Source organism: Aedes aegypti, chromosome 2, assembly GCF_002204515.2.
Source record: "Aedes aegypti strain LVP_AGWG chromosome 2, AaegL5.0 Primary Assembly, whole genome shotgun sequence".
NCBI classification, from domain to species: Eukaryota; Metazoa; Arthropoda; class Insecta; order Diptera; family Culicidae; genus Aedes; species Aedes aegypti.
In genome coordinates, this window is record NC_035108.1 from 8,256,105 (window position 1) to 8,278,655 (window position 22,551).

General features: G+C 39.7%; 1 protein-coding gene and 4 non-coding genes across 5 annotated transcripts in view; all 5 read right to left on the reverse strand.

Moving 5' to 3' along the window:
* LOC5579861 (scavenger receptor class B member 1) overlaps window positions 1–22,551 on the reverse strand; it is a 214,426-nt gene that overhangs the window by 96,525 nt on the left and 95,350 nt on the right. The window lies entirely within an intron of this gene.
* Window positions 18,109–18,182, reverse strand: Trnas-aga. The gene has a single exon. It is a non-coding gene; the product is annotated as a tRNA-Ser (tRNA).
* On the reverse strand, window positions 18,612–18,685 carry Trnas-aga. Its single transcript has one exon. It is a non-coding gene; the product is annotated as a tRNA-Ser (tRNA).
* Window positions 19,115–19,188, reverse strand: Trnas-aga. The gene has a single exon. It is a non-coding gene; the product is annotated as a tRNA-Ser (tRNA).
* On the reverse strand, window positions 19,618–19,691 carry Trnas-aga. The gene has a single exon. It is a non-coding gene; the product is annotated as a tRNA-Ser (tRNA).

The window sequence follows — 22,551 nt, forward strand, 5'->3', positions numbered from 1 at the left end:
GGGAGAAATTCACTGGGGAAATTCCTTAAAACATCTCCGTAAGAACTTTTAAAGCAATCCTTGAAAGAGTTTCTACAGGATTCTCTAAGGCAATTTCTGGTGGATTGCTTGGAAAAAATCCTCCAAGGAATCCTCGGAGAAATATCCGGTAGATTCTTAAAGTAAATCCTTCAAAAATTCGAGGTCGAATGCCTCGTATATTCCCTTAAAGAATACAAAGAAAAATCTTTTAAAGAAACACTGGAAGAATTCATAAAATAATTTAGTGAAGAATCCCCTGAAAGTAACCTGGGCAAATTCTTCTGCAGTATCTCTTGCTGAATTCCCTAAAGCTTCCTGGTGAAATCTCAAGAGGAATTCCTTAATGAATCCTTGGAGAAATTTTGGGTGGAATCACTGTAAGAGTTCCTGAAGTGAATCTCTACATGTATTTCTGTAGGAGTTTTTGAAGGAAATTCTAGCAAAAATCGCGTAAGAATCTCTGGAAGAATGTTTGGGTTAATCACTGAAGATTTTTTTGGAGGTATTCCTAGGGAAAGGTTTTTGATACAGAGGAGAAAATCCTGGTGGAATTATTGATGGAATTCCTGTAATTATTTCTTGTATAAAAATTTCTAGATGAATTCCTAGTAAAAGCGCAGGAAAAAAAATTATATACTCTGTATAAAATTTCTTGAAGTTTCGATGGAGGAATTCCTAAATACATCTGTGGAGGATATTTTGGAGGAATTCTTGGAGGAAGCATTGGATGAATAAATCCCTTGGAAATTTTTGGGTCAATCTCTGGAGGACGCTGTAGAGAACATTACAAGAAAGAATCGCTGAAGAAATTCCTTTTGGTTGAATTTATGGAGGAGTCCTAGGAAAAGCCCTGAAAAAAGTTCTGGTGAAATCCTTATGGGAATTTCTGGTGATATATTTATAGAGAAGTATCTGAAATAATTCCTTATGTGATTCCTGAATAATGATTTAGAGGAAATAAAGGAATCTTTGAATAATTCGCAGAAAAATCTTTGAAGGAACCTCTGGAAGAAAGCCAGCCTGAAGAATTTTCCTCGGAGGAATTTCTAAGTAAATCTGTGGATAAATTTCTAGAGGAATTGTTGATGAAATTCCTGGTAAAATCCCAGGAAGACTCTCTGGTGGAATCCCTAGTATAATCAATGGTTCTGCAAAGACTTCAAAGTAGAATAACTAGAGGAAACCGCTAAAGACTCCGGATACAAACTTTGAAGAAATTACCATAGCCATTTCATTGACTGCTCAGAATAATCTCCGATAGAGATCCCTCATAATTTTAGAGTTCTGCCGGAATACTTCGTGCGAATTGTAATTGTTATTTCTTCTCAATATCCATTTCTTCCGGTATTTAAATTCTGGAAGTTCTGCTCTTTCTCACAACGATTATTTCCATAGAAATATTCACCACCACAGCCACAGAAATCGAAAAAAATAACAATCACATATTCACTAGGCTTGCCGAGAGCATTCAAAACATGCGAAGAAATATGGTGTTGCTGCAACAAACTTGGACAGTCGGTCAAACGGTTGCAGAAACATAAATCGGTTTGACTAGCTTGGGGGCGGAATCAATGTTGGTTGCCGTCTGAGCGTCTGTGGGCTGCATAAGAAATTAAAATAGCTGGCTCAGACCCAATGAAATCATGCGATGCTCCGTTGCCAATTGATTCTTCAGCTAATTAATTTGCCGCGATGGAAAAATGGCCAGGTATACATACAAGATTCGCAGAGGTGATTGAATTCAGTTACTAATTTTGAAGTCGGTACACGATAACTAGCCTCGACCTTGAGGTGGCAGATGCATTAGCCTCAATAGCAGCTTGACTATCTGAACAGAAGTATTTTACTATGCCGTGTCTATCTAACGAGTAATACCGCAAACGGTACACAGAAGCACGAGAGGTAATAGGTACTGCTCAGAAACGACATATGAATGGTTAGTATGATGAGGAGTGTCAAAAGGGGACGGATTTCCCGTAACGCAAGTAGATCACCTTTACGCAGGTAGATTTACCTTTACGAGCAATATCTACTGGGACAGTAGGTGCGAAAGTCCAGGGGCTTAACGGATCCCCCAAGACCTTTGCGAGTTGGGTTGTTGCCCAGGGTCTTTGATTAACCTACGAGTAGGAGTGCTTCGTGCACATTGGGACCAACGCCAGTACGACCCCAATTATGTATACTGGCAGCGCAAAACTAAGGATAGTAACGGTATATGTACTGGATAATATACGTTGAGGCTGACAGCAGCGACATTCTACTCCTTTAGGAGGGTCGGGTGAAACTGGTCTGAAACAAATTCGTCGCCTGGTTGTTCCAACTGGTCGGGAGTAGGCTCAGATGCCATTACCTGACTTGCACCGATCTGGCTCTGAACATAGTACCCCATGAAGGACTATGTAAACCCTAGCATGGCCTTCCTGCAGCTGGTAACTTTAATGCATGGGCAGTAAAGTGGGGTAGCCGCCACACCAATCAAAGAGGCCAGCTATTGTTGGAATCCTTGGCAGCATTAAATGTAGAGCTGGCAAATGTGGGTACAGTGAGTACCTTCCGCAGAAATGGTGCAGAATCGATTATTGACGTGAAGTTCTGTAGTCCTAAACATTTAGGTACCATGAACTGGCGCGTTGATGACGGTTATACTCATAGCGATCATCAATCGATTCGCTATAGTATAATACCAGGTTGGCGGAAGGCAATGCGATTAACTTGACCCAAGCCCGAGGTTGAAAAACAGCGTGCTTCGACGGTGAAGTATTCACTGAAGCCCTGAGGCGCGAACGGAACACTCTGGACCCAAACGGTGAAGAGCTAGTTGCTGTGATATCACGAGTGTGTGGTGCTTCCATGCCGAGGTAAGCCCCTCCTAGAGAGAACAAGCCGCCGGTGCCCACCATCAAGGAAGATGTTCAATGCTTCAACAAAAGAGGTACCATAGGAGTCCGCAATGCGTGTAAAGAGGTAACGCTGCTTGACAGCAGGAATGGGATAACTCCACTAAGGATAGATGGACTCATCGGCTAATACCAAATGTGTCAGATTGGTATGGAAGAAACCATGGGGGAGTGAACCTGACGCAGTTTCTGTCAGGACATGGTTGCTATAGACAGTATCTGCAGAGGTTCGGGCACTCAGAATCTCCTGCGTGCCTCAATTGTACTGGTGTGGAGGAAACAGCGGAGCATGTCGTGTTCGATTGCCCCCGTTTCATTGTTGAGAGAGATCGCATACTCACTACATACGGAGTGGACACGTCCCCGGACAATATAATCCAGAGAATTTGTGCGGATGCCGAGTGCTACAATGCAGTAACTACGGCTGTCACTCACATTATGTTAGAATTGTAGCGCCTATGACGCGCCGACCAACAGTTGGATGCAGAGGATTAGCGTTGTCAAATCTGGTCCCCTGTAACATTGCTTAAGTTGGCTAGTAGAAGCAGTTTGCCTAGGCTACTTCTGCTACACATGTTGTAATCAAGAAAATGGCATCTGTCAGAATCACATGAAGCATGAGTCGTACCAAGTATAACAAAATATTGATATAGTCATGCTCATAACACACGGCAGGCAACGCTGGGCTGGTCAAGCGGTCCGAAAACCTGAAGAACAATAAGCAAAAATAATATGCAGTAGAGAACCCAGACGAGGCTGTCGACTTTATGGTAGGAAGCGCACACGCTGGCTTTTAAAGTTGAGGAGGATCTCGAGAACGTTAAGGGCAACTGGAAGCGGCTAGCTCAGGACCGAGTCCAGTAGAGAAGGATTACCAATTCGTCGTGGAATCAACAAAGCAGATTGTAACCCATCAAGTATCAAGTAAGTAAAAAGTGCTCTAAAGAACACGAGGCTGAGTAGCAGGCTCTGCCGCAGTTGGGAACTAATGCCAGAAAGGAGTGATATTTCAAGATCTTTTATTTTTTCATTCCGCATTTTTATGAATTTTATTAGACAGACAGTATTTGTAAGATCATTTGTTATTCGGTATTACTATGTGAGGCGGTCTACAGTTGATATTTTTTAGTTTTGGTTCAATTTTGCGTTTATAGTTTTCTTTTTGTGAACCGGTCTGCCGCGTGCAGCTTTATAGATGCGTACGGAAATTGAGGGGAACCGAGCCACCGGGACCGGTTTCTTCTTACATCACTGCGACTGGCCGGACATCTCGCGTGTCTTGCAGAAGTGAGTGTAGGCTCGCTTTATTTAAATAGTCAGCGTGAACTTCAACTCTTTCGCGCTCCCTTTGGCTCGGCAGGGAATGCGTTAATAACTGTCGGCGAAAATATTTTATTGAATTTTCTGTTGGGCTTGTCGGTCGGATCTCCGCTTGATGGGCGTAATGAGTGCCGGGAGAGTAGGACTCGAATGTTGAACTTGACTGTGGCGTGCGATCGGTCGATTGAGCATTCTCACCCATTTTGGGAATAATTGGGTTAAGGTGAAAGTTGATGTCGACTTATTGTAAAGTTGGGGGAGCTATGCAGGGATTATGGTATTTAATTAACGAATAGTGGAAACGTTTGGCACTGAAATCGAAACTGGTGAAAGGAAACGAAGTTGTGATATGCAATGAAACCAGTTCAGCTTAAAAAAAAAACTATTGACAATTCTTAACAAATGTTTTCAATTATTTACTCGGTGCACACAAACGGCGTATTTAGAGCACAACCGTATGTACGTTTAAAGAATTTCGTAAAAGCCTAAGTCAAGTGGGCTCAAACCATAGCTGCTAGCGTTTAGTATGGCGTTGACTGCCGGTGTGGAAGCATAAATGGTTTAGGCAAATAATACACGGCTTTCTGCACACACACCCATGATCGTCACACCTGGCTCGGTTAAGCCCAGATGAGGGCTGGCGATGGTGCCACAAGTACCGCTGCGGAATTAGCTGAATAATTCAACTTTGATGCAGAGCCTTCTTTAAGCGAGTGGTTAGAGTCCACGGCTACAAAATAAAGCCGTGTTGAGGGTGTCCGTGTTCAATTACCGGTCGGTCCAGGACTTTTTTGTGAAGAAAATTTCCTTGACTTCCCTGAGCATGAAGTATCATCGTACCTGCCACACTATATACGAATGCGAAAAATGGCAACTTTGGCAAAGAAAGCTCTCAGTTATTAACTGTAAAAGTGCTCATTAGAACCCTAAGCAGGCTCTGTCCCAGTGAGGACGTTAATGCCAAAAAGAAGAAGAAGAAGAAGGAGTTGTCGACAACTCATCTCCTCCGTGATTTTGACGTAGCTAATGAACGATTCCTATATGGTTTGCATGGGGTCATAAGAGGTTATTAGAGTGTGTAACGGGAGGTTTCACAGATGTATCCAAAGGGTTTTCTTCTCCTAATTTTTCTTCTTTCTGGCATTACGTTCAAATTGGGACAGATCCTACTTTTAAGCTTTGTGTTCTTGTGAACACTTTCAAAGTTATTAATTGAGAGCTTTTTTGTCAAAGTTGCCATTTTTCGCATTCGTATATAGTGTGGCAGGTACTAAGACACTATGCCTTGGGAAGTCGATTTCCAACCAGAAAAAGATCCTCCACTAGTGGGATTTGAACCCACGATCCTCAGCTTGGTCTTACAGGTTGTTGCACGTCTGAGTCTTCTGAAAATCCAGTAAGTTCAAAAATTACCCATAATTCGAAAGTTTAATTTATTTAGGAAAAATATATTTGCTTTAGGCGGTTATGTCTATTCAGTCTCCGCTATTAAAGTCACTTCAGTGGGTTATATTGGAGTCAAAAACGATGTCAATACTTTTCTAATGTACCGGGGTCGCATAGGTACTGAAGAAAAAAACATAAATCATTAGTCAAAGCCCACCCAGCCGATATTCAAGTATCAAGTTAGCACTAATTACACACTCATACAACCGCCACTAGCTGATCGTCATCACCGTCCGGTTTTCTTTTCAGTAAAGGTTGTCAAGGCACCTGCGTCATCGTAGGTCATGCCTACCCACCCAGTGCAACTTTCCGCGATGCACAGTGGTTCCGTTTGTCATGAATGCAATAACTGATGAAAAATATTCAGAAATTGACAAATTATTATGTTTTTCCATCAAAAGCTCTACATTACAGTTGTCATTGATACCACTTCAAACATTCTGATCAAGGATTTCTTTACATTTATTAAAGTTTTCTTTTTTTTCGTCCCAACTGGGGCAGAACCTGCTCCTCAGCTTCTTATGAACAGCTTTTTATGCTTTATGCCAAACGTCCTCATGTGAAATGGGGCACTCCCAAAAGCTGCACATTTACCACTGCGGTTATCTGGGCCCCTCATTGATTAAATACAGTGTCATTAAAAACATAATATGCGACAAAAAGGACTTAATGACGAGAATGAACTTGATTATTATTTTTTTATATAGAATAATCGTGAAATTAATAGGTTGAAAATATCATGCAGCCGAATGGACACTCACGTTTTAGCTTTATTTTAAGAATAAAAATAACTCTGATGAATTTAGTGTTTTCAACACTTTTATTACATAAACATTGTATTAATTGTTCAAAAATCATGGAAAGTGGCTGGGTGCATCACAAAACTATTGAAGCTTCATTGTTCATAAACATTTGTGGTGGTTTTATGTTTTTTTTTTTTATCATAAGCTTAATTTTTCATGATTTCATTTCATAGCATAGCATTGCATAGCATAGACTGACTGTACATGTCAATGGTTGCTACTCCGTGATTGATCAGAACTGGTAATAATTGCACTGCGATCCGAATGAATAAGGGATGGGAGTTTCCGCTTACTCTCGGTGTGCAATTTTAGCAGATCTAATATTATTGATCAATAACGGCGCCGGCCAAGTCCTTACAGTCAGTTGGGATAGGAAAGGAATGTTAGGGTGTAATGATTGTTGCTTCTAGAGACCGAGAATACCTCTGCATCTCCACAATCACCACGGGAAGGGTGTTTATTAGTGGAGTAGGAAAAGATCTGGGAGTCACCTCTGGTCGGTGATGCGATCCATGGATAAGGAGGAAAAATACGATTTATACTTTAAGCTAGTTTTTAGTTTTGTCTCAAAAAGTTTTTGGTAGAAGATTTAAAATGAACGTCAACATCTATAATGTCGAACCATTCAAAAGAAGTTTTATTAATGGCGAAAAAAGAAAAATATATGCGTTTATTTTAAATTATATGAAAAAGGACACTTGTAGTGACGAACCATACATAGTTTGTTTGAAAATTACATAAAAGTATTATTGAACATTTATGCCTCAAGAAGAAAAGTCTTTGGTAGAAGTTTTAAAATAAACGTCGACATTCATAATGTCGAACAATTCAAAAAATATTTTAAGTAATGTCAAAAATTTTATATGTATATTAGAATTTTATAAAACAGGCATAATGCCGACACTTGTAGTGACGAATCATACAAAGTTTGATTGAATATTACAAAAAAGTAACGCTTTCATGAAAAAATGTGTTATCATAAGCATGAAACGAGCTCACCAGTTGGTAATCCATCCTCGACTGAACACGAATATCTTTTCGCACTAACACAGCGCGAACAGCAAAACTTCTCGGCGCCCTTGAGCTTTCCAAAACACTGCCGAGCACAGCACGCGAAACAAAAAACCAAACTCCCGGCGTCTTGTTTGGGCTTTCCAAAGCACTGCCCAGCACAACACGCGAAACGAAAACCAAACTCCCGGCGCCCCGAAAACGAAGCGTCTTGTTTGGGCTTTCCAAAACACTCTTAATTATTCATGATTTCATTTCATGATAAAATGTTGAATTGACACTTATATTGAGCTGTTCGGTAATCCAATCCGCATGGTTATTAAATTAATTAACTATTATGCGTGGTAGAGATGGACAAATTATGGGTGAAATTATGAAATCCACGTGCTCGGCTGGGATTTGTTGTGGAAGCGATGTAGGTACGATAGGCAAACAGTTTCAACACTAAATAAATCGCACTCGCTCTTTCCGCGTGTGTAGTGATATGAGATGGATGGATATGGGTTATGAAAAGGGTCCGCGTGGTCTGAAGGGATTTCAATTCTAAATTTGTAACCAACTCAGTTGGGGCCTTCCTTAGCCGAATGGTTACAGTCCGCGACTACAAAGCAAAGCCATGCTGAAGGTGTCTGGGTTCGATTCCCGGTCGGTCGAGGTTTTTTTCGTGATGGAAATTTCCTTGACTTCCCTAGGCATAGAGTATATTCGTACCTGCCACACGAAATACAAATGCGAAAATGGCAAATTTGGCAAAGAAAGCTCTCAGTTAATAACTGTGGAAGTGCTCATAAGAACACTAAGCTGAGAAGCAGGCTCTGTCTCTGTGAGGACGTTAATGCCAAGAAGAAGAAGAAGAACCAACTCAGTTATTGGGTCACCAAGTGGCTCGGTAGCTTAGTTGGTAAAGCGCTCGTCTAGCATACAAGAGTCCTGGGTTCAAATCCCAGCCGAGCACGTGGATTTTTTTCATTTTTTTTCATAATGTCACCCATAATTTGTCCATCTTTACCACGCGTAATGAGTTAATTAATTTTTATGAAATGTTGGTTAGTGAATTTCATAACTTACTTTTACTCTTTTTAATGTATTAGAGCCCTCTGAGCAGAATCTCAATACAGAAACAAAAAAGTAGATTTGAGTACTTTGTAATTAAAAGGTACAAGGTATTCAAATCTACTTTGCTTGATTCTCAACTTACAGAATGATATAGGAGTATTCGGAAAACAATTTAAATTGAAATATTTTTTGTTGCGAAAACACTTCAGTGGCAAGATTTTTTTTTGTTTGCGAAGAAAGCAAAAGTTTTCCCCGCGTTTCTAGAGGGATTTCTGTCTCAATTAGTCTGTATGCGCCAAGTGAAGCTTAAATTGGTTCCTGGCTTCTCAGTCAATCATGAATGATCAAATGGTGAGCTCGTTTCATACTTCTATTTCAAATCTCTAAAATTCTTGTGACTTCACATTGTTGTCGTTACACTGGTACAAATGCAACGTTTATATGATTATTCAACAAATTATGAACAGTACTTCCCTGTGAGTATCGGCATATTTTTTTATTCATAAGTTATTTTTGTTTCACTTTTTTTATAAAAGCATACCCTTGGTTTGACACAACTTGTGTAGACTTGCTACAGGTTAACTTTATTAAACAAACTATTAATGGCTTGACAATGTATGGACGATCCATTAATTACGTAAGACAATTTTTGGGGTTTTTCAACCCCCCCTCCCCCCATGGTAAGAATTTTTGTATGAAAATTAAAAATAAATTATATGGCGCGTAAGAAATAAGTTTTTCTCGCAAAGTTGTCTCCTCCAGAATTCAAATCTTAAACTTGAATATTTCGCTAAAAGTTCTATTAGAAATTCCTCTGTGAGTTCCTTCAAATAGTTTTCAGAAATATGTTTCTTCAAATCCTTTCGCGTATGATTGAATGAATTTTGCTTATGAACAAAAGACTTTGAAATAATTTCCATAGTACCCTGGACTATAGGAGAGTTATCTACGTAAAGTGTTTTTGAAACATTTCTTGCCTTTAAATATTTAGAGAAAGTTTGTTATAACACCCCAGGAATACTTCTGTAACATTTCTTTAGAAATATTGTTATCAATAATTGGCAAAATCCATTTCCTGAAACTGAATTCTTCTGTAATTCCTATGTGGAACTCCTAGAGGCTGTTTGTCAGATTTTTGGAGAATCTAAAAGTCAAGAGAGCATAGCTTGATTTCATGGATAATTTCTAAAGAAAGTGCAAAATTCTTAAACGTAGGGTTCCTGATTTCTGAAAGTGCATCAGGAATTTCTCAATGAATTTTCAAAGTTATGCAAAAAATTTCTCCGAGATTTAAATTAAGTGAACTTTTGCATCACTTATTTTACCATAAGACATCTTTGGCAATGTCATTTGCCAAAACGCCAATATTTCCGCGTGCAACTTCTACAGTTCCAATTTGGGTAAGTAGGAAAAAAATGGTTTCTACATCTACCTTTTTGCAATAATATCACACTACGGAGTTCATGCAAAACATTTCCCATCCGTTTGAATGCCAATTATCTGTGTCTGTTACTCTAGGAATATTATTTAAATTAGATATGGATATGAGGTGATTCGTAGCGCTTTTTGTAAAGAAATATCAAACAAATATTGGAATTTCCTGGAGTAGTTCTTGAATTTAAAAAGAATAAGTTGTTTATGTAAAAATGAAAATTAAAATTCGGAAAAAATATTAGGTATTATCTAGAACCTAGAGGTATGCTTTAACCTGATGGAATCACTGGAGATTTTTTTTAGAAAATCCAGAAAGAATAGCAAAATTCAATAGTAAATCTTTAAAAAATCGCTGTTTGGAAAAAAAATTACTGAAAAATATTTGGATGCAATTTTAAGGAATTTGGGAATTTGGGAAATTTTAAGGAAGAATTGACGACATTCCAGGAGAAAAATAATATATGCTTTGAATAAATTCCTGATACTGCTCGGGAAATGATTTAAGTATTTCCAATGAAGAGTTTTGAAAGAACAGAACTTAGTCCGATAGAAATTTCATAGGCATATTTCAAATTTCTAAGAAAACCCATTTTTGAAGACATTTTAAAATTTTATTTTTGAGGGGATTATGAGCAACTGCGGAGAGCAACATCATTTATTTAAGCAATATAATAGAGATTATTTGAGTAATGTTTTGGTAAGACCAAAAAGCTTAAGAAACTTCTAAGAATAATCCCGGGAATGGTTTTCCGTGGGAATTCCAGGAGGAGCTCAGTGAAAACTGGTAATGAGTTCTTGGAGAAAGCACTGAAAAAGTACGACAATCCCCCGTGGGGATTCTCAAAGAAATCTCTTTAGATTTTATGGTTGAATATTTTAAAAAAGCGAGGAACAATCACAAGAAACATTCGTGAGTGCTCTGGAAGAATTTTTGAAGGATTTTATTTGCGAGCTTTAAATATTCCGTAGTGAAAATGATCACAATCAAATATTATTTGCTAAAGCAAATAATATTCGTTCATGCGTGGAATGCTAACTATTTTGTAGTGCCATGAAGGTAATATTAGGTTGTTTAATGTCATCATCTTTTTATATCATATTTCATCCTGAAAAATGACCATTCGTTGATCCATAAATGTGGATTGTATATTTCCATGATAACTACTCATATTAATACTAACTCCTAAATATTATAGAAAATTTGTATATGTTTTGAAAGTTATTAATCTGGCTCAATACTTACCTCTACTTCTACTACTTACTACTTGGCTAACGAAGAAGTTTAGCAGAATGCAGAAGTAGCTTGTATTTTTCACATATTTTAAAAAACAATAAATTCTATTCAATCTTCAACGGCATTACTATAAATATCAAACATTGACATGTTTAAAGTTTATGTTTCAACATTTTTTTGAATGTTTATTTGATCAATGAAATAGGTTAGAATTCTAAATCAAGAAACATATTTTACGATTTTTGGACTATGGGCAGAACCACTGTGGGCGGCAGAGTAGTCTGCTTGGTAGGCATAATTGGATTATCCAACAACGCCATGAGTAGGCACTCCACGGTGATATCTTCCGATGGGCTGTTTGTATGTGGATGCATGTTTAGATTGAAAATTAACAGCTCATTTATCAACGCCGGTACCGGTCAGGGTGCGAATGGAACCTTCGCATCGCCGAGCTTCCAAGTGAGCTAGAATCGATCGATGATTTTCCACTAATCGGCCTTTTTTTGCCTGTAATACAAAGGTCTCGTTCTTAGCACACATCCGACTTGTGGGTAGTAGGTCAGAACATTCTGCCACCACCGGTTTGTAATTAAATTTCTTTGGGTGCTGAAACTCCTCCTTGCAAACACGCGCACTCGAGAAACCGATTAGGAAATACACCAACTAGTCGGTAGCTCGATCGGACTAGTGCGGGGGTTTTCAGTCTTTTTGACTCTCGGAGCACTTTTTAAAGTTACATTATTGCGCGGAGTGTCTGTTCTTTATTGCGACTTTGTTTGAATTCTGGAATTTTTTGATAAACGTTCATCAATTCAATAATTTTAAACAAATTTGCAGAAATTAATTTCTATTATATTTTTTAAAAATTTAGAACTAATTTTTGCACTATTAAATCTAAATTCAATATCATATGATTCATTTATTTTATCAAATTGATTCATTCCAACCCTGCATTATGGGTATCTGAAATTCTACCAGGTATTTCAAAATCAAATGTTACAGTTATCAATCGATCAAATATTCTGCGTAAATCCAAGGAGTGCATTCGATTAGTATGCATATTTTGACATAATGTATAACGTATCTTCGAGAAAAAAAAGTTGAAATACTGAAGATCATCGGTAAATCATGAATCATCTGTCAAGGCTTCACGCAACACCAAATGCTCCGGCGAGCACGAACTGAAAACCGCTGGTCTAATGGAACGACGCGCGAGGTGTTGGTTCTAGCAGTTGAACAAGCGTTTTTATTGGCCACTTTGAGGAAGGCTCTTGCAACATCCATCCAATAGTGGATAGTGTTAGTTGCTCGGAGTTTAAAGAATCTAGCGATGTCCATGGCTGAAGGGGCTTCTATACTGATGTGGAGCGTGATACCAATAAGGGGGGTTGTGAAAATATGGTGACGGAAAAGTCGCGTGATGTTGGCCACCAGTCGGCCGAGAAAGGCATTCCGTGAAGTATGTGGATCTACAATTTAGCAGATTTTTTGATGGGCAACGAAGGGAGAAGGTTTGGACGGGTTGCGTGAGTAGAAAAACAAACCATTTAAGACGGAAGGCATTTTAGGTGGCTGTTGAGCTTGAATAGATAGGATTTCTGTTCAAACGGTTTGCAGGTATGAATCAATATGCGTTCTAAAACTAATTAACGGTACATACAAAGTTGTCTTATGAACAGAAAACACAATGCTAATCGAGAACAAGTTCTCAGCTGAAGCATTTCTGATTTGTTAAAAATTCCAATTTAAATGAATAGTTAGAAGCAACATTTGTTCGGAGAAAGGCAAATAAATAGTGAGTGGAAAATATGAGAATCAATTTTCAATTAAAAAAAACATAAAACATGAGAAATTGTGAAGTTATTCTTTGAGAAATCGCTTCTTTTTATTTCTTCTTGGCATTACGTCCTCACTGGGACAGAACCTGCTTCTCAGCTTAGTGTTCAATAAGCACTTCTACAGTTATTAACTGAGAGCCTTCTTTGTCTAAGTTGCCATTTTCGCGTTCGTTATCGTGTGTGGCAGGTACGATGATGCCCAAGGAAGTCAAGGAAATTACCATTACGAAAAGATAATGGACCGTCCGGGAATCGAACCCAGATACAGTATCGGACATATAAAATGCACCAAAGCCGTTTTCCCATACAAAATGGTCAACTTCGGAGAGCTATATCTCCATGCCATTATCCAATTTACCGCCGAGTATTGTTCGCAGCACTTTACGTTCAAAGACCCCAAAAGCTCTCCGGTTGACCTCTTTCAACGTCCAAGATTCGTGGCCGTACAGAGCTACCGGAAGAATTAGAGTATTGTACAACGCGATTTTGGTCTTCGTCTGTAAGCTGCGGGACTTTAGCTGGTTACGAAGTCCGTAAAAGCCCGACTCGCAGCTGCAATACGCCTTTTAACCTCGCGGGTAACATCATTATCGCAAGTCACTAGAGTTCCAAGGTACGCAAATTCTTCAACTACTTCAAAAATATCACCACCTATCACCACCTCACTACCAACATCATCTATGGGCCCACGATGTCTACCAGCGACCATGTACTTTGTCTTCGTGGTATTGATAATGAGCCCAATTTGCGTTGTCTCCCTTTTAAAAGGCACGTATGCCTCTTTCACGGCTCGGCGATCAATCCCGATTATGTCGATATCGTCCGCAAAACCAAGGAGCATATACGAACGTGTGATAATAGTGCCATTCCTATGCATGCAAGCTCTCCTTATTGCTCCTTCTAACGCTATGTTGAACAATAGGTTTGAAAGTGCATCGCTTTGCTTCAATCCGTCTAAGGTTACGAAGGATGTAGAAATCTCATCCGCAACACGTATACTTGATTTCGATCCTTCCAACGTTGCACGAATCAGTCTAATCAGCTTCGTCGGAAAGCCATGTTCCATCATTATTTCTCACAACTCGTTTCTTTTAACTGAATCTTACGCCGCCTTGAAATCAATGAACAGATGATGAGTCTGCAAGTTGTACTCCCGGAATTTATCGAGGATCTGTCGCAGGGTCAACATTGATCCGACGTCGATCGGTCCTCACGAAAACTAGCTTGGTATTCGCCGACGAAGGACTCTTCAAGCGGTCTCAATCTGTTGGCCATCCATCCAGCTAGCAGGCAGTTCTTCTTCCTTCCATATCCTTATTAGTATATGGTGAATTATTCTATGCAGCTGCTCACAACCGTGCTTGAGAAGTTCGGCCAGGAGCTCATCCTTCCCAGCAGCCTTGTTGTTCTTCAGCTCTTTAATCGCCTTCTTAATCTCATCTAGAGATGGAGGCTCCACAGCTTGACCGTCGTTGTCGATGTTCATTCTGTTCTCCGATGCTCTATCGTTCCCTCCATTCAGTAACGTTTCGAAGTGCTCTTTCCACCTGGCAGCCACCATCGTTTTATCTGTCAGCAAATTACCTTCACGGTCGTTGCACATGACGGGAGACGGCGCTGACTTTCTCCGCACGACAGTTTCATAGAATCGTTCTGTTCCATACAGTTTTGCGCCTCGGCTATCACGTCCTCATCAATCTCTTTTTTTCTTCCTGCGATGGATTCGCTTTTCGGTTGATCTTGCTTCCCTGCACCGCTCTCTGTTCAGCCTGGTATCAGACACTAACATCCGACGTCTGGCCACGTTCTTCTCATCCGTCACCCTCTGGCACTCCTCGTCGAACCATCCGCTTCTGGGGCGTCTTCAAGCAGGACCTATCACTTCTCGCGCTGTTTCACTCACCACTCCATGGATTGCATCCCATAGATTGATGAGGTTTTCGCTCACATTGACCTCACTTATCCGCTCGTCCAGCTTTTGGTGGTATTCAGCTGTAACACCGTTTGCTGAGAAGCGCTGGATATTGAATCGCATTGTTCGCTGTGGTCTTGAATACAGTTGATAACCGCGCTCGAATTTTACTTACAACGAGGTAGTGAACCGAGTCAATGTTAGGACCCCTGAAACTCCTAACATCGATGACATCTGAGAAATGTCGGCCATCCACCAGAATATGGTCTATCTGGTTGCAAATATCACCATTTGGATGCCTCCAGGTGTGCTTCCGAATATCCTTGCGTGCAAAGTAGGTGCTGCAGATGGCCATCCCCCTGACAGCAGCAAAAGTCACTAGTCGTGGGCCGTTGTCATTGGTAACGGAGTGAAGACTCTCCTTACCGATGATCGGACGGAAAAAGTCCTCTCTTCCGACCTGCGCGTTCGCATCTCCGATAACGATTTTCACGTCGTGTTTTGGGCACTCTCCATAGGCCTTATCAAGGCCTTCATAGAACGCGTCCTTCACGTTATCAGGTTTGTCGTTCGTCGGTGCATAGATGTTGATAAGGCTGTAGTTGAAGAATTTGCCCCATATCCTCAGTACACAGATTCGTTCGCTAATCGGTTTCCACTTCATAACGCGTTTCATCTGCTTCCCGATCACTATGAAACCGACTCCATGTTCTGCCTTATCGCCACCGCTGTGGTAGATGTTATATTTGAACGTAGTGTTGGCGATGGGATCAACCGCCCGGAATTCACGTTCGCCAGATCTAGGCCACCGCACTTCTTGAATGACGGCCACGCCCACTCCAACCTTCTGCAGTTCACAAGCCAAAAGGCTCGCTCGTCCGGGTTCATTTAACGTCCTGACATTCCAGGTACCAAGTTTCCATAGTCCTTATTTCGTTGCCAGGTCGGTTGCCAAAAATATCGTTCGTTATTTCTTCTTTCTCCATTTTCGTGGTAGGTGAGGAATTCGGTATGCTACCTTACCGGGGTTGCGCTACCTACATCACGTTGATGGGGCTGCCACCTTAGGTTAGTTGACGTGATACAACATTTCGTACTCAGCCGCTGGATACCAGAACAGACGCTGTTTGAGCCGCACCTCCTGGTGAACAGACGCTCGGGACGCACCCCCTCACTCTAGCTGATGTCAGAAGGACAACAGTGCCCAGGTTGCACTACCAGCTAAGTACGCAACCCTTAGCTGGCGGTCTTTGTCATCGTTAGACCCGAGGAAGCGTGAGGTAGGGACTTGCGAGGACCAGAGCTATGTTGGACGCTCCTTCCTGGTTGTCGAGTCACCATTTTACAACCCAGAAGAAGCCAGTTAATTGCATAAATTTAGTGCTCTGTAGCAAGCATCGGGTAGAGTTGCGGAAGCCGAACTTTCGCTGTTTATTAACTGGTTTCACAGCAGATTAGAACCTCAGTTCAAACCGATTGTGACCCCAATTTGTGGGCAACCTAAAAGACAATTGAGCACTATAGTGTAGAGCAAATATTTGCTATAGAGTTGTAAAAATAGCACAATTTGTCATGCTGTAATATGAATTAAGTGCTTATAGTAAAAGCTGTTATTCCTTATGATCGATTGAATTATTCAATTCTTAAGAAGTGTTTTTAACAATGATTAGAATTATTGATAATCGTGCAAAAATCGAGTTTAATTAGTTTGTCTTATGGTTTCTTGAAAAACGGAAAAAACTCTTAATGTAAGCTATAAATACAATTACAAATTTAATAAAACAACAATGAAATCTAATAAGTTTCAACCATAACCCTGAGAACCCGGATCTTGAACAGCTAGTTTACTGTTGATTTGATGATCATTATCACACGTTTTTCGGTTACTCGCGAGTAAAAACTCGCAATCTTTTTGCTTTTTCTTTTGGTATGTTCTTCTGCCCAGGCGTGTACGAACTTACTCACACTAAGCCTGTTCGCGAGTCTGTCATGTTTGATTTGCGTTGGTTTACACTCGTGAGGTGCTGCGTGATGCGAACATTTCCACCACTGAGAGGGAGTGAACCACTCTTTTTCTCCCGTTCGCCTTCCTTTTGCAAACCATTTATTCGAATTCTTCAAGATATGTCCGGAAGAGTCTAGATTTATAATCCACAATTAATTTCAAAGGATATTATGGAAGAATATCTTAGCTGTTTCCTTATTTTCTAGAATCCGATGAGAATATTAATGAAGGAAAACTTTGTTTATTTCCTGAATGAACCTCTGGAAAAAAAATCATGCGCAAATCACGGAGAACACCTACAGAAATTGCAAAAAGACCAATAAATAAGTTCGTAAAATCGTAAAAATATTAGGTAAAATTCGTATGAGTTTATATTATATATCTTCTACATAAATAAAAATTGAATGGTGTTTGTATGTCACGAAATAACTTACGAACGGGTGAACGTATTTGAATGATTATTTCTCCGTTATGTTCGCCAAGAGTTCCGACGTGTTTGTATGTTTAAAAATCCCAGGATATTTACTGGAAAAATCGATGAAAATGAGAGTAAACGGAACTGTAATTTTATATGGGACGATCGATAGCGTTTTTCAACAGCCTTCTTGATGGCAAGACGAAGTTTGCCGGAACCACTAGATTTTCATAAAAAATATTTCAGGATGTTGAAGGTGGCTAACGTTCTGTAGGATAGTATTCGAAATTTTCTAGCTGTATCAATAGTAGTACATGGATTTTTAATATAAATATTTAAGAGGTCATGAGCATTTTAATGCCATGTAGGACATCAATCTAAATTTTCTAGTTGTATCATTGGGGCCTTCCTTAGTCGAGTGTTTAAATTCTGCGGCTCAAAGCAAAGCTATGCTGAAGGTGTTTACATACATACATGATATCTTTAGAGCTATTGATTCAGTGAATCCTAGAAGAAAACCGGATGAATTTGTGAAAAAGTCAACAAGAGGGAATTCCTTATAGATTCTCTGAAGGAAGTTATCGAGGGCTTCCCTGAGCGAGATGCGAATCTGTGGAAAATCCTTGAAAAAGCTACCGAAAAGCTAAACATTACATATAATTTGCAATTGGATTAGATGGACAAATTGATGTGAAGATTTGCGAAAAAGTTACACGTCTTCTCAGTGAGAATCGAACTCACGACTCCCCGATCTCTAGTTGGGGCGCGTTAACCACTACGCCATGAGAGGACTCATGAACGCAGAAGTTAACCTGAATTCGATTTCAGCTCAATAATCACGTGGTCCTCTTTCGCAAAGTGCACCTCTTTCGGAAGAATTAGATGCCCATCCAAACACAACGCTTTCTATATATATCCAATGCCTAGCCCGAGAGCGCATTGTTTTTTAGATATAGGAATAGCACACTACACTAGCCAGCAACTGCGCTGGCTGAGGTTTCTATTGTGTGGGCTTCCAATGGGTCGCGACGTTCTCAAACGACCGGTTACGGAACATGAGTCCGTTGCTCGATAAATACTTGTTTTAATTATGAATCGTGGTTTACGGCCAACCAGCCGAGTGGAAGTTTAACAACTACCGAAAAGCTAAACATTACATATAATTTGCAATTGGATTAGATGGACAAATTGATGTGAAGATTTGCGAAAAAGTTACACGTCTTCTCAGTGAGAATCGAACTCACGACTCCCCGATCTCTAGTTGGGGCGCGTTAACCACTACGCCATGAGAGGACTCATGAACGCAGAAGTTAACCTGAATTCGATTTCAGCTCAATAATCACGTGGTCCTCTTTCGCAAAGTGCACCTCTTTCGGAAGAATTAGATGCCCATCCAAACACAACGCTTTCTATATATATCCAATGCCTAGCCCGAGAGCGCATTGTTTTTTAGATATAGGAATAGCACACTACACTAGCCAGCAACTGCGCTGGCTGAGGTTTCTATTGTGTGGGCTTCCAATGGGTCGCGACGTTCTCAAACGACCGGTTACGGAACATGAGTCCGTTGCTCGATAAATACTTGTTTTAATTATGAATCGTGGTTTACGGCCAACCAGCCGAGTGGAAGTTTAACAACTACCGAAAAGCTAAACATTACATATAATTTGCAATTGGATTAGATGGACAAATTGATGTGAAGATTTGCGAAAAAGTTACACGTCTTCTCAGTGAGAATCGAACTCACGACTCCCCGATCTCTAGTTGGGGCGCGTTAACCACTACGCCATGAGAGGACTCATGAACGCAGAAGTTAACCTGAATTCGATTTCAGCTCAATAATCACGTGGTCCTCTTTCGCAAAGTGCACCTCTTTCGGAAGAATTAGATGCCCATCCAAACACAACGCTTTCTATATATATCCAATGCCTAGCCCGAGAGCGCATTGTTTTTTAGATATAGGAATAGCACACTACACTAGCCAGCAACTGCGCTGGCTGAGGTTTCTATTGTGTGGGCTTCCAATGGGTCGCGACGTTCTCAAACGACCGGTTACGGAACATGAGTCCGTTGCTCGATAAATACTTGTTTTAATTATGAATCGTGGTTTACGGCCAACCAGCCGAGTGGAAGTTTAACAACTACCGAAAAGCTAAACATTACATATAATTTGCAATTGGATTAGATGGACAAATTGATGTGAAGATTTGCGAAAAAGTTACACGTCTTCTCAGTGAGAATCGAACTCACGACTCCCCGATCTCTAGTTGGGGCGCGTTAACCACTACGCCATGAGAGGACTCATGAACGCAGAAGTTAACCTGAATTCGATTTCAGCTCAATAATCACGTGGTCCTCTTTCGCAAAGTGCACCTCTTTCGGAAGAATTAGATGCCCATCCAAACACAACGCTTTCTATATATATCCAATGCCTAGCCCGAGAGCGCATTGTTTTTTAGATATAGGAATAGCACACTACACTAGCCAGCAACTGCGCTGGCTGAGGTTTCTATTGTGTGGGCTTCCAATGGGTCGCGACGTTCTCAAACGACCGGTTACGGAACATGAGTCCGTTGCTCGATAAATACTTGTTTTAATTATGAATCGTGGTTTACGGCCAACCAGCCGAGTGGAAGTTTAACAACTACCGAAAAGCTAAACATTACATATAATTTGCAATTGGATTAGATGGACAAATTGATGTGAAGATTTGCGAAAAAGTTACACGTCTTCTCAGTGAGAATCGAACTCACGACTCCCCGATCTCTAAACCACGATTCATAATTAAAACAAGTATTTATCGAGCAACGGACTCATGTTCCGTAACCGGTCGTTTGAGAACGTCGCGACCCATTGGAAGCCCACACAATAGAAACCTCAGCCAGCGCAGTTGCTGGCTAGTGTAGTGTGCTATTCCTATATCTAAAAAACAATGCGCTCTCGGGCTAGGCATTGGATATATATAGAAAGCGTTGTGTTTGGATGGGCATCTAATTCTTCCGAAAGAGGTGCACTTTGCGAAAGAGGACCACGTGATTATTGAGCTGAAATCGAATTCAGGTTAACTTCTGCGTTCATGAGTCCTCTCATGGCGTAGTGGTTAACGCGCCCCAACTAGAGATCGGGGAGTCGTGAGTTCGATTCTCACTGAGAAGACGTGTAACTTTTTCGCAAATCTTCACATCAATTTGTCCATCTAATCCAATTGCAAATTATATGTAATGTTTAGCTTTTCGGTAGTTGTTAAACTTCCACTCGGCTGGTTGGCCGTAAACCACGATTCATAATTAAAACAAGTACTTGAAAAAGCTGTTTCAAAAAAAATCTCTCTTTTTTTTAATTGAACTACTTGAAGACTTCACAGAGCAACCCTAGGGCGAAATTCTAGGCAAAGTCTGTGAAAATTTCCGGAAGGAAGTTTAAAAAACAGCAAGTTCTACTTGATAATTTGTTTTCAAAAATTCTGGACAGGGCTGGGGATGGTAAGTGGTTGGTAGTTTAAATGCGTTAATCTCTTAAAGTAGACTATCAATCGTGCCCAGACAGGCTGTAAATGCGGGAAGAAGAGTATTTTTCTATAGTAGTTTTGGGTTTTCTAGAGTCTAGATCTCCGATTATTTGCTAGCTGCAATGAATTTTTCCTTCAACAGCGATAGGAGTCATTTTGACTGGATTTGCATGGCTACTGGGAATCTCTGAAAAACAGTCATAAACAATTTTCTCGGGGTGATTTGAGAATGCATGTGATACGAAACTATAGGATGCTAGTTTATGCAATCTCTTAAGAAACATTAGGAAGAGTTGTTAAAAACTCCTAGGACGATCTTTTATTCTAGGAATCCCTGGAGATTTTTAGATAGTCCACTGAAATAAATGTTCTTAGAATTTTTGGAAGGATTGATTAAACAGATTAGTATAAATCTTAAAAGGAACTTCTGCAAGAACCCTTTTCTAGGGAAATCTTAAGAAGATTGAAAGAATCACTAAAATAAATTTTTGAACATTTCCCTACCATGTTTTGAGTAACAATACGAACAAATGTACGACCATCGGTAAAGATTTTCGGAAGAATTTCTAGGGTAATCTTGTGAGTTTATGGAAGAATCCAAGATGCACTGCTACCATCTAAAAACATCAACATCACATTTCCAGGGCAATTCCTCAAGGATTTCTCGAAAAAATTGCTGCACAATCTCTTGAAAAAATATGATATACGAAATTTGTGAACAAATACCTGCAAGAATCCATATTATAATAATCTATAATAAACTCTCGCAGAAATTTTTGGAAAGTACTTTGTTGAAACTTTAAGATAAATACTTGGAATTGATATTTTTTGGAAGAATATATTTATACCTAAATATATGTGCTTAGAAAATTTCCTGAAGATTTTGTAGAAGAACTAAATGTTTTGTTGGATTTAATGAGATAAAAAAATCGAAAATAATCTTTTAAACCACCAGTTGGATTTCCTGATAGATAGTTTTGAGGGATCACTGGTGTATTCAGAAAACAGAATGATCCCTTGGAAGAATTTCTGGTGGAATTCTTGGAAGAACAAACTTTGAAAGGATTCCTAGACGAATAACAATATAAATTATTGGAAAAAATCTTGTAGGTCAACATGGCTAGAACTATATTTCAATTTTTTTTCAATGATACCATAACTGGGGATCGAACTGATAACATGAGTTTATAAGACATGTTTTTGCATCAAAATTGGATGTAAACCATTTTCAAAAACTGAAATGTTACTTGTGTAATATTTGTATAAACTGCAGTATCATTTTTCAACAAGTCTAGTTTCGTTTATATTTCGCTTTACATATACCCAGTTTACTGTTAGTTACACTCTCGATGTAATGAATAACTATCAAAGTTTTAGTATCAAATAACTCATTGGTGATAAGTCTACATGCATCCTTTTGGTTTTGAAGTTGGTATTGAAGATATTGTGTATGAGCTAGTCATATCAAAATCAGCGGCATGGAGCTGATCAGCTTTATGGTTACTTCGAATTTCAAATGGCAACATGAAGTTAACCAGAAATTGAGCAGGGTTTACAATCATTACAATAGAATTTCGAGTAAATCCCAGCTGAGCTACTTCCTATGTAGACTTGCACGTGGACCGTCCACACATTATTGGTAGCATTATAC